Here is a 13,878-nt window from a genome sequence, read left to right on the forward strand (position 1 = left end):
ATACTATGAGGTAAGATCTTAAAAAAGGTTCTCAAAATGTTCGGATACTTTTCAATACCAAGTGTTAGAAAGGATACCATCTCTATCATTTTAATGATTTATAATATTTGAAAAAACTTCAGATTTTATTTTATATGTTAAACCAAAAGCTGCTCCGAGCTAAATTTGTGCAATTTAGACATTTTACAGAAATTTGCCTATATTTTTTTGGTAATAAAAAACAAGAAATTAACCAATATTGGGGGCCTAGGACTTTTAGTTTTGTTGCCGTGGTTTCCAAATAGATATTCAGACGCTTAGATTTTCACTAAAATTGTATGCAAGTTAAAAATGTGGCATCTTTCGTGACAACTAATACTATGCGGTTACTATGGTTATGCTAGCTAGGAGGGGGTGAGGCCATCTTTGGTAGTTGTCTACAGTAATAAGTTATCAGACTGTTTCTCATAAATGCTCTTTTACCAGAATTTTCACGATTTTATTGTGATGAATATCAACGCAAATGGTGACGATTTATGAGATTCCCAATGTTTACACTTTGAAAATCTAGAAAACAGAAGAGCAGCTTCTTCCACGGCAAAATAGGAACCCTAACATTCAATCATGGGCTGTGTTACGTACAGAGCCACAACCAGCAGATGCATGACATTTCTGTACGGGCCCCATGGCTACAGCGACTGCTGCCCTCGCTCTCCGGCACCGAGGCAACCACAGTCGGGCCGGGGACTTCCAATAATGTCAAGGTCAGTTCAGCTGTGCTCACTGTCAAATGGAGAATGTCAGTCCCATCCAGCTGGACACACACTGGTAGGTAGCAACAGAAATGTCAGCTGGCAGCTGATTAACAAAGCAGAACTCAAATGAGAACATGAGACATGGAGGTGGATATAGACAGAGATTGGTTTTTCGATATGGGGTTAGGGTTTGTTCCTCTTTGAATTCACAGATAAGACCAGCATGAAGGGGCACAAAGAGTTAACATGAATCTGTAACATACTTAGATGTGATGGCATAGAGTGGATCCCATGGTGCCCCATCCAAAAACCACTGGTGGTTGGTTTATTATCCCTGTGGTTGATCACTGCCTCACAAAAATAGCCAACCCGCTCCTACCTAACTCACAAAGGGAGTCACTATTTGGGCCTCTTCCAAAAGAGCCAGACGGTGAACTAGGGAGGTAAATTCCATACGAAGAAGGAAAGCCTTTCTTCTACCTCGCTCCCTCCTCCTCATCCTCATCCTCCTCCCCCACCTCCCTCCTTTCCTTGTTCGTTCCTCTGGCCATGAATACCGGGCTCAAATTACCGGCAGAGCTCAACAAAGTCTTTTCACTTCCACTAGAACAGAGGCCATTTTGGAGACAAGTCCAAGGGGGAGGGACATACACACAAAATGAACAGCAAAACCTCTCTCTCCCTCTCCCCCTTATCATCTCTCACATTACCCTTCCTCCCCTCTTCCTTTTTATTTTAAACAAACAACAGCTCTGGCATATGGGCATTGTACTGCTCTAACACAAACTATTTGAGAATCCTTAAATATCTTAATGCATCTCTTGGGTATTAAATTAATCAAAGCAAATGCACAACACATGACAGGCACAGAACCTTGTACAGACAGATGTCTACTTTCAGTTTTATTCCTGTTAAATAACAAACTGAAGGAGAAAAAAAAACAGATGTTTTATCAATCAACAGCATACCAGTAGGTACATCAACAGCAGAAAATTTTAATATCTAATAACTGCAAATACATAAATGATCCGAAACACAACAAAGAGCAGATTCTAAAGCATGTGTTTTGTACAGTTTCTGATATTTAGTCTAGAATTAGTTATTTTTTACTTTGCTGCTGAGATGGCAAACTTGAGAAATTACAGATGTGTGTTATCTATGATGGCGCAAAAATCATGATCAATTTCAAAAGCACAAAACAAGCAGGAAACCCAATAACAACTGTACAGCAAGTGGATGTGTCAGAAAGGAGATTGAGAATTTAACTGAAGTCCCCATGAAACAGAACTATCTAACTGCTGTGTCGTGACGTATTTCCAACAGAAACGTCAAAGAACCAATCACAAGATAGAAGGCAGGACATAATGTTGAGATAAGGACCTGACCGATATGGGATTTTTTGGCAGATACCGATACCAATATTAGGGATAAAATGTATTCTGTTACTGATTTATCGGTCGATATCTTTCTTAGAAACATACACACACATTTATTGAGTTGATCCATCAAATGCTGTTATAAAGACTTGTAAAAAAGACTTTTATAATGAAGACAAGATTTTCTTTTTACAGCCTTATTGGCCAGAACAACAAAAATGAAATTAACAATTAAAAATGAATTTATATTGAATCAGCACATATCGGAGATAAAAACTAGCCAATACAGATAGTCATGTGACATGCTAATATCAGCCTATATTATCGGCTGAGTTTGGATGTATATGATTGGATCGTTTGCTACGACAAAGCTTCATAATTGGTGGAAAAATTAGTAAACATCCCTAAGAGCAGAATGAGTAATCAGACATTTGAATCGTTTTACAGGAAGATAAAATAATTATTTTGATGTAAAAGTACTCAGATAATGAAATGTTTTCTGCAGATAAATGAACATTTAAAACAATAACGCTGGTTTAAAACTGTGAAACTGTATTTTTTTATTTTAAACACGGTGTTAAAAAGAGTGTAGTTACAAGACGGCTTTGTTTATGGTTATTCAGTGAGCTCTAAGGTGATATTATGACGCTGCTTACTAGCTTACATAAGGATGTGAGATGTCGTGGTACTGTTTCATAAAACGGTTGCTTTATCACTCAGTGTTGCAAACAACATGACACTGCAATCTTTCTAACAGCCACACTTGAAGCTGAGCATATCTGGACACTTTCTGCAGACTCTTGCAACTTTAGAAGACAAGAAAAAATTCAGTTCGGTTTCCGTTGTACACCCTGAAACTCTCCTTTATTCACGTGCAGGAGAGACTCACTTCCCATATTAATTACTTCACATGGATATGTTACCCAATGGACCACTAACCACAAAGTAAAAGGCTCCATCATTAACACTACAGAAGTAGACGCATAGACAAAAGACAAGGTGCATTTTCCAGGTAAACAACCTCAAACATGTACACTCGTTCAAAATAAGCTCACAGGGAAGTTCAGTCCCAAATGGGAGACTTCAAAGCAAGGTTAAAAAAAATGTTGAAGGGGAGAAAATATGATTTAAACATAAAGTCGATACAGGGCATCTGTCTGGATCTGTACTACAACTAAGGGGGTAGTTAAACCTCTTGCAAAAATATACTTTGGTTTACCTGCCAAGTTGATGGATGAGAAGATCAATACCATTCTCAAACGTGTCTGTTACAGGTAACCATGGGAAACAGCTAGCCTTGCTCAAAGTGCTCCTTTTAAGCTGCATAACATTTTCTTCTACTGTTTGTGTAAAGAGAAAAACCATCAAGCTAAGCTATCTGATAGAGCCAGTTCTAGCTATGTTTGGTGTTTGCAAAACACAAACATTGTGTGTCCTTTCGTTTTAGGAAGGGAAATGTGTTATCCTGCAAATTTCGAGAGAATTTTAGGAGAACTGAAATTCTCCTGCTCTGATTGTTCACACATGCACCTCACAGGGGAAGACTATCCCCGTCGGACGAGAGGGAGGGTTCTCCTGAGGCAAGACATGGTTTACAAAGAACAATGCAGCAACAGTGTCAATAACACAGCAGAATAATGAGAATATTTAACTTTATATCAATGCAATGTGTAGTTTGACAGAATCACGATATCAACAAAAGAGCCGAGAACAAACTGAAGAACAGAAGACGTAATGCAGCAGTTTAATTACATGCACAGAGATCGTACCGGACATGTCTCGTCTACTCCAGCTGTGCATACAGTCTAAGGTCATGCAGCGATCGCAGGGACGTCACCTCCGACTCGCTCGAGGTCAATTGTCCTGATTATATCTTGTGTTCTCACAGCTCACTCAGACACCCAGATTTGTAGAATGCAACCGCTTTCTGCCTTGTTTTTACCTATTTTTATCTCTATTTGGTAACATAAACAGCTGTAAAAATGTGTGTAGAGAACGTCAGCATTTGTAAAGACCGCATATTCTTAAGTTTATGAAGTAGGGTACATCAATTGTGTTACCGATTGCATGTTGCTGATCTTTCACAGGCAGTCTAAGACCTCCACACTGAAGAAATGCACGTTCATGTCATGACTTTTTCTGCCCAATAAAACCCCTCTTCTCTGAATCAGCAGTTAGATATACTAGTTTGCCAGCATTATAGTTGTGACACAACAGATACACATCAGCTCATAACATCAATGGTACCACATTATTTGCCCATTACTTGATCATATAAAGGGCTGATATCAGCAAATAATACCGATGCCCATATCGTTGCATCTTTAGCCCACTCAACAGTGTCATCAGCGTAACAGCGTCATCTTCAAGTTAATCTAAGACATATTTCATCCTTTACAGTCAATTGTGCATTTCTCAATATCTCAAAATTTGATTGGATTTCGAGTCTTGGGTTTACGATTTGTTTCAAACATTTTCGCATCAAATTGATTCCCGATTCACAATACATCCTATACTTTTTTACAAAGAGGTGCTCCTTTCCTGATCTGCTCCAGTCTGCTGTGCACTTCATCACTTGAGAGCTTCAAATTATTATTTGACAATAAAAAGATCAATAAAATGTGTTTAAATGAAGTCAGCTTTTATGTTTGTAAAGTTACAATCAGCTGATTTTCATAATGAATAAATATATACACAGAGGAAAACATCAAACATAAATAAAATGTATTTATACTTGAATATAAATATAGTTTCAGTAGATCATACTGTAAATCTAAAGCCTACATGGTTGACGAGACTGAAGGCGACGGTCTTTCAAAACAGACGATGGTATGTTATTTTAATTGCCCGTTCTGAATTGGCTGCAGATCGGTAAAGTGACGCAGTGCGTGGGTCTGCAGTTCATGTGTGTTGTTCCACTTATTTCAACTCCTGTCTCTGGTAAACGATGTGTGCTCGGGCATTTGAATCGTTCCTGAAGTACTTCACTTGCATTTTGCAGATGCTGCATATGAAATACTTGGGGTCAGGCTTCCTCTTACACGGGGGGGATTATATCCACAGTGGGCTCTAACGCTTGCCTTCAATGAAAACAGGACAGACTGAATGCCTTGTTGCTCCACCTACAGTACAGGCAGTATGTTATTATGTCTGAGAGCCATACATTACTGACGCTGAGCGCTAGCTAATGTGAACAGCGCGACTGACGAGCAGGGACACCTCATGCTGCATCAGCGTATAACTGAAGGGTGGAGAGGGTGCACGGAAGAAAATGCCAGCAGCTGGTTTGCCGAGCTCAAACTGGCTGTTGGTGAAAATCTACCTAGGACATACGAAAGTACATCTTTAAATCTATTTTTGGATGTTTTAAGTCAAATCAGAATCTAAGAAATGAATAATTAAGATTCTGACGTGAATCGATTTTTTCCCACATCTCTTCATCACAGTATTGAAGTTAAAGAGCAAGAAACTGCTGCCATATGTATTATCCTTAATTGCCATGACAACGTAACCTTCATCCTTGTGCATACTTGGGAACATAATTTATTTAAGGGCTGAGGTCGTTTGATCTTGTATATTAACACAAGAGAGAAAACTACAAACAAAAGGCAAATATGAATATACATCTCAATATTCATTGAATATGCGTAGTGTCCATCTAGGCTTTAATCAGCAGCTACAGTAGTAAATTCACAATGCAGACAGGCTTTACATGACACTAGCAGACGGACAGGTTTTACACACACACACACACACGCACACACACACACACGGATGGACACATATCAACAATTTGGCTTTGAACATTATGTCCATACTCGCAGAGTGTCCACCTGTGCCTCGCCAAACCTCCACAACACATCCAGTCCAGTGAGATTACACCAGCCCCCTCAGTCTGCCCCCGCACACATGCTTGCTGTACAAGGCAGGATATGAATATATCTGCCATTCCCCAGCACTGCGCAGGTCGAGCTGCACTCTCTGAGCTACAGCAGGAGGAAATTGAAGATGAAAAACAGGCAAATCAATAGAGCCTGGCTCGAGGGCCAGCGGGATACGTGGCCAGAGGGAAAGCAAAGCTCATTGTAGATCTTATTTCACACTCACCCAAACACAATTTACAATATCACGAGGTAAAAATACTCAAATGCACAAATTATACTAAACATTTAAGACGCACACTTTGTTGGGTTCATGTGATACAGAACATACTGAACTGTATCACCTGTCAGTTTACTGATAGCTCGGCTCTTCATGGATTAACAAAAGCAAAACGGGGAACAGAATGAGGAAATTAAATATATAGAATGATGATTTACTAAATGTTTTATAAATATACAGAATAATAAATAAGAATATTGAATTACTCTGTATTTTAGCATATAATCAAAAATATTTTAATTTTTTTGAAAAAGGAACACACAGGTGACAAACATGAAAATAAATGCAAGTATTTATTTATGGGTTTAATGGTCAGTATCCATTGTCATGGTGACAGGACGGGCACAAAAAAGAAGCAAACACGAGGAGGCACTCACACAACACAAAAACAACACTACTACTTCACCATTTCAACCACCACTCTGTTTAAATTGTGTTGTCTTCCAAAGTCTCCTTTACAACAGGCTAAGTAAAAAGATAACGTGATGCAGTGGAAGAGACTGTTTCTCTCTGCAGCAGCACAATCACAGACCTTCACTACGGTTATAGTGCATGCTCTGGGGGTGTCTGAAACAGACATGGCTGCAGCAGAGCTGGTTGAAAGCACTCCTGGAGCAAGCTGCGATCAAATTGGCCAACTGTTGGGCTAGAGCAAAAATGATGAACAGCCATGCTAAGCCTGCACAGGCTGGATATGTGAATGTAAAGAAAGGACATACAGAATGATGATTACATCATTGGCAATATAATACATCTAAAAATAAAAATTATAAATTATGTGAGCAAGGCAATTTGCTGCCTTTGTGAGCCTGTTTCATGTATTTTTTGTCTAGCGATGTGTACTTACATCAACCCGTCATTCTATGTTGTTACGTTGGAGGTAGAGATAGATAACAATACCATTAAGCAGTCAGTGTTTCAATTAAACACACATTCAAATCCCTGCCATAAAAGTTTGTATATTCTCAATTTTTTAAATAGATACAGGATTTATGAGAATCCATGCAGCACAAAAAACTCAATTGTACCGATATATTTTTGCACCTTTACTGGAATATGCTTCAAGTCTTGCAGCAACATTGCTGTTGTCATGCTAAGCAGGCAAACATACTGGTAGAGCAGTGAGGCTCGCCATTAACACACCCAGAATGTACAGGGACCAGACCAGGAATGAGGGACGCACAATGGAAAGCACTTGCTATTTAGGTAAAATTAGAGGGGTGTTAGAGAGCGCAGTCAACAGCTAAGTCAGCATGACACAAAATCAAACCATGGATATCGGAAACATCTGTTTCAGGGCAAAAAAAAGCCAGCCACTGAGTAATGTGGAGGAGGAAAAAAAGGCAAAAATACTGTTGCCTGTTTGGGCCTGACTACTTCCTTCTGATCTGCCTCTGTTTCCCTCTGAATTCAAATTAAAAGCAGGCTTTTCTGTGGAAATAATTCATGCTTATAGAATGCATGAACAAAGACAGCTGCAAGACTTAAAAGGACATTTGAAAACAGAGATACTGGAGTCGGAGCTGACACAAGATCTTCACATTGTGCATCTGATATTTAGGACACACTCTTCACAATAGCAGTAGTCCCTGTAGGACATGTCTAGTCTACTCCCAAATGTGGGAAGGAATGTTTTCCTAATAACAGTCAAGCAGAGGCATGAAGCCAAGGACAGCCATCTTGTTGTTGGATAAGCTCCTAACGTAAACCAGAGATAACCTCTGTCTCTCATTCTTGTTCACACTACATGACAAACACATTTACATCACATTTCCATTTCCTCTTTTGGCTGGGAGTCTATTCCAGAGCGACACGAGGGCTTGCCCTGGCTCCACCTCGTGACAACATTTGCAGCATAACACATATGTGAGACTAACCAATGCAGGATTGCAAGGTGTCGCTCTAAGGGGGAAAAAAACACTGAGGTTGCCATTTTGAACTGCTGTGGAGCTTTTACTGTCTCACTCTGAGTTGAGTTCATGAAGTGATCACAGCAAACCACAAAAGGTCTCGAGGAAAGGAAACTAAAACTGTACTAATATTATGGAGAAAGTCTTTGTGTGTGAATAAAACAACATCCAGCTTTAAGAGTGGAACGAATCTAGGTTCAAACAGTTCAGAAGTGCTGCTCTATTTTAAGACCCAATCTGTTTAGGCATGTGAATGGCCAAGATGAAGCCTGTTGACAAAAAGGGAAACTCCCACCTCACTTATACCAACAGGAACCATTTGCTCAAGGTGACAGAGCAAGGATCTTTTGAACAAGAAAAACCTGGCACTAGACATCCAGTTACCCTTTTGTTTTTAGAACTGCCGCTGTGTATTACAAAACAAGACAGCTGTGAGCGGGTTGGTGTCGAGTGGCTCAACTTCGGTGCAAAAAGCTCTTGGTTGTTTTCCTTCTGCCCTGCTCCTTATTTGCTCTCTCATTCCCTGCCTGACAACACCCTCTGAGCAAATACACTCAGAAATGTGTGTGTGGATTTTGCAATTTTGATGTTTTCCTCTTTCACACAAAGCATTTTGGTATTTTAATTGCCGATTATTATCTTGTTGTTTTTAACATTACGGTTAGTTACATGAAAAGAAAGAAGCAGTTAGTAATTAGGGAATGGAAAAGAGAGAGAGAGAAAGAGAGAGAGAGAGAGAGAGAGAGGGACAATCTGGTGAAGCCTAAAATGGCTGCCTGCAGTTCAAAAGGTGGAGAGACAGAAACTCTGAATATTGGTGGGCTCTTTTCCTGCTTTATGCTCAGCCAAGTGTGGCAAGAAAGCAGGATGGACAGTGTAACAGTGAGAGGAGAAGAGGAAATGAAGGACAAAACATAAAACAAGACCAGAAGAGAGCGAGAGAGAGAGAGAGCAAGAGAGTGAGATGATTACGTAGAGTGCCTGCCTCACCCCCATTCTGCCTTGTTTCCCCCCCCCCCCCCCCCCCCCAGCCACCTCCTCCTCCACCATTATTCTCCCAAGAAGCATTGCTTCTCGGCACAAAACAGAATTAACCAGCACAGCCCTCTGCAACACTGCTCCCCCAGCGCCGAGGATACACTGCGCTCAATTGGAGCAGCTCCAGAGCTCCTGCACCAATAGGAAGACAGCGCCGAGGCAGGCGTCAGAGCGATTTGTTTTTAACCCCGTTGTGCAAGACTCTGAGCCGCACAACACAGAGCAGCTGCAGAGGGAAAGCTACAGAGGGGGAAGATATATGGACTGAAGTGAAAAAGGAAAGGCAGAAGGAACATTCAGTAAACACAAGAAATCAGGACATTACACATGCTAGCCCTTCATATTATTAATATATATAAATAGATAAGAAGTACATAATTACAAGTGTGCTTTTACATCTTAATATTTTTAATATAAAAGTATCATATAAATTGTATTGGTCATAAAAAGCAGTTTGAGGATTAAGTAAGCATCACTGCTTCTTACTCTTGTAAACTGTATCTTTCCATACAGATGCAGATTCACAATATTGGCTTTGCTGACATGGTCAGCCGGGCACGACACACATGAAACCATATTAACATATCAATAGCTACACCTGCCCTCCATGTAATGATCCAGAGTGCCATCAGCATGCAAATGGTACGCGAAAAAGACAGGGTTTCCCCCCCCCTCTCTATTCCTATTCCTCACACACGTACACCCCCTGCTCCTTTGCTTCTCCAACCGTCTGCAGCAAGACCGAATCCTGTCTTCTTCTTTTGGGAATGTGCCAACATCCTGCTTCACTCCCCCATGTACAAGCACACAAGCACACACACACCATACTTTACATTCTGTTCTGTGTATGATCTATACTCATTAGACCACATTCCACCTATTCTAATTGTGCTCTCCTTTACCAAACAATTACATATCTTGGTTTGTAACCGCTCCCTATATGTGAATGAGAGAGACAGACTTTATTTCCTCAGTAAACAGAAAACTGGGCCAGGCGTAACCTTGAATGTCTGCACATTCCTCAGATCTCAAATGTTTCAGAGGCCCATATTGGGAAAGAAGGGTCCACATCCTGCAGACAGATCCACACATACAAGCATAGGGCTTCTCTTGTAGGCAGTCCTCCTTCAAGAACAGATTTTTTTTAGGTCTGGAAAATGAACATGGCTGGTCAGTACACAACAGAGCAGTGATAAGCAGCCATGCAGTACATTCTTAGCTGTCCCAGGGTGGAAAGGTGAGTAAAGAAGGCAGGCCAGGGTCAGAAGGAGTAGTGGAGGGGCATATATGTTTCCTATGGTTCTGAGTGGCCAGGTTTGCATGCTGTAGCGGCCCACACAGTCTATTTAAAGATGTGAAGTATATTCGGAGAATGCCAGTTGCAACCAATGAAAACAAGGCTCGGCACACTGCAATCCAGCTTCCAACAGACATCAAGATCAATCCAAATACTTGTCGCTGGCTGGCTGAGCACTCCTAACAGGGCACGGGTGTAATCTTTGTACTCCTCGTGAACAAGGTCGACAACAAGCACACTGTACAGCCACATGTATACTTTTTTCAATAGATTTTTGATTGAAAAACATTGGATTACTGAGTGTAGTACTTTTAGGGTACAACCAAACATACTGACTTTGAAGCTCAAATGTTTTTTTCCTCATAATATTCGACAAGCAGATGGCATGAGTTGAAGAAAGAGTGATATAACTGAAGCCTGAGGTGTAACCAGTTGGGTCTGTGACACGTCAGACCTAAGTATCACTATAGAGCTGCTGCATTCATACATCCGGTGGCATATTCATTGACCTAACCGGGGCTTATAAATCAAGATAACATCGCCTTTCTCTCTTGTTATGTCCACTCTGCTCGGTCTCAAGAGTGCAGCACAATGTGAGGCTACGTGGTGCAACTGAGTGGAGCACAGCAGCTACTCTGTCGACGGTGAGGGCAGCCATTTGTGCCTGGGAAAATTCCGTACACATTAAAAAATAATACAAAAAAGAAACAACAGCAGGGGGTGTGTGTGTGTGTGCTTTATAATATCACTTGTTCCTGTATCTCATGATAACTTTAGTCAACACACTCGCTTCCTGGGTGTTTAATTTGAGCTCAGATCAATTACACTGGAAATGACGAGGCATATCAAACCGTGAGACCGAGTTTTGACCCTTAAAATGTGTGTGACATGAAAGTGAAACACTTAAAAGAAAATAACAGAATTATGCAACATTATCGTGTGTTTAAAACGTTGCTCCTACTAAAGCCCCTGAACTGGGTGGAAACCTGTGATTTGCTACTTTACTGCTCAGCATTTCAACTCACACTTTGAAATAAAAAATGGAGTCTTAAAAAAAAAAAAAAAAAAGGAAACAAGAGCTCCCCTCTAAAATACCACCCATTTCTCCCAACCGCCACCGAGGCTGGGGGGGTTGGTAGGATGGGAAGGGGGGGGAGGAGGAGGTGAGGAACAGCAAGTCACTACCCGACAGATCTGCTGGGTTTTTTTTGTGATTACTAGAGAGAAATTTCATACACAAACAGAGAGAAAACATAACAGAGCTTGATTCACACGCCTGAGCGAGGTTAGGGATTGTTGCCAACGACGACGTGATGTAACGTCAGCTAAACACCACCATGATGCGGGCTCCATGTTTTTTTTTTTCTCTCCCCCATAAAAACTAAACATTTTGCACCAGAAATCCTCAGCTTAACCTCTCTGTTTCAGCGTGTACACCAAGAGAGGCTCGTAATAAATGTGTAGTGTTGAGTTACGGTTCAAAATAAGGGACACAATCAGCTGGAAAACATCCAGAAAGTTGGCTAACAGGCTAGCACAGCAATTGTTGCCTATGGCTTGTCAGCTAAACCAACTGCTGGTTGCTTTGCTAACATGAGTCGTCATTACTGATCAAATTGCTGGTTTACGCTGAAATAAATTCGACAGTTTTGTGTCCTCCCACTAAAGTTAAAGACCCTACTGTTAAATTAAACATGCAACAAATTGTTTTGGTTGCAATTAAACTAATATGTTTGCTTCCTTAAGAGCTGTGGGTATAAACTTCCTAACCAAAAAAAACAGGACGGTGTCAGTCTAAATTTAACATCATAACAACAAGTTAAAAGTACTAATAATGTGTGTTTGTAACCTGTGTAGAAGGGGTTGTTAAAGCAACTCTATAGACAAACCAGGTTTATTTGTTATGGCTTCAAAATGACCACAATATGAAGCCTTTATTCGGATTTGGGCGTCAAAATCATAGCCCAGGTTGACTGCTTCATCCCGGGTATGAAAACTGAACCCCCCCCCTGAAAAGCAAGCAGACTGAATGCTACACGACCCAAACTCCTAAAAAAAAACTTGCAGAAAGCATTTAAGAGCTTGGGGTGATGTGATTGTTTTGAAATGTGTTTCATAGCATTTTTAAGTACTTTTTGACTGTATTTCTAGACTTGGTATGAAAAACAACACGAGGGGAGCTTGATGTAAAAAAAAAAAAAAAAAAAAAAAAGCCATGGGAGATGTGATGTCCACACACAGGCAAAGAGCAAACCCTGCAAAGCACACAACCATCAATATGGAAGCTTTACAGCAAAGTGAAAAGATAGTGAGGCCAACCAAGTTGTTGTAATAAACTTAAGGGGACGATAAGTAGTCAGCTGGCTGAGTTAGGTAGCTTCACAGCTAGTTGAAAACATGGTTAGTGCGTGACTGTTGTATTTATGTAATTGCATCCCTTTAGAGTATATTAATAAAAAATATTAACACATGTGTTAAGTACTCACCTAAAGCGGCATTCCAAACTTGTACAAGCGAGGTAAGTTAATGTACAGTGTGAAGTCCTTATAGTATCCCAACATCAAATCCAAGTAGGCCTGTAGTCCGACCTCGGCGTCTCCTGTATCCTTTGCCCTCAAAAGTAGCTCCCTCTCCAGGGGTAGAAAACAAACTTCTCAGTGTCTCCCACGCATAGACGGAAAGTTAAATTCCCTGTCCTGTTCGGGTGTACTGCATCCATTGAGTGTCTATTATAGATCCCCGGTGATTAAATCCATTTATATTAGTGTTTTTTATATTTAAAGTCGCTATTTATAATGGGGTATATGCTGCTGTATGTGATACAGGGCTCTGATTCTGTCTCGGGTCCTTACATTCGCCGAGGCGCCCATCCCCCTCATCGCCGGCATCGACCGCGGGTCCCAGCGAAACTGACACACAACCACGCAACGGGGTTTCCCTGGCGACCGTGCAGGGGCTCTCTCCTTGGGCGGCCCTTGCCGCTACATCCCGCCTCTCGCTTGCGATTGGACAAGAGATGTGTCAATCATGGAACACACGTTAGTCTTTGGTGAATTACAGCGTCCAATTTTTTTTTTCGCCATCTACGTATTTAAGGGGGCGGGACCTTCTTTGGGGAGGGGTGCGAAAATTCAGAAGCGTTATGATATGTGTACTGGTGGCGTACACGGAGGAGAGCATGGAGGAATCGCTTTGCACTCGGGGAGATAATTTGACACCGAACAGAGGATTCGTATCAACAAGTTTCGGGAAATGCTTGATATAAATTCAAAATGCCGAGGAGTTGATTTACAATTCGTTAGCGGGATTAATGTTTTTATCATTTGAGGGTTTACATCCGTCAATCTACCGTGGAAGGAGCT

The 13,878-nt window shown here is 41.0% G+C and overlaps 1 protein-coding gene across 3 annotated transcripts in view; it reads right to left on the reverse strand.

Moving 5' to 3' along the window:
• The window catches only part of setd5 (SET domain containing 5), a 35,338-nt gene extending 21,902 nt beyond the window's left edge, over positions 1 to 13,436 (reverse strand). For all 3 annotated transcript variants that reach the window (XM_061041494.1, XM_061041496.1, XM_061041493.1), the window contains exon 1: positions 13,003 to 13,436. The gene's annotated coding sequence lies outside the window, so the exon portion shown is untranslated. The remainder of the gene's footprint in view (positions 1 to 13,002) is intronic.
• Between the last annotated feature and the right edge of the window lie 442 nt (positions 13,437 to 13,878).

This window comes from Labrus mixtus, chromosome 7 (assembly GCF_963584025.1).
Source record: "Labrus mixtus chromosome 7, fLabMix1.1, whole genome shotgun sequence".
In the NCBI taxonomy this organism is placed as follows: domain Eukaryota; kingdom Metazoa; phylum Chordata; class Actinopteri; order Labriformes; family Labridae; genus Labrus; species Labrus mixtus.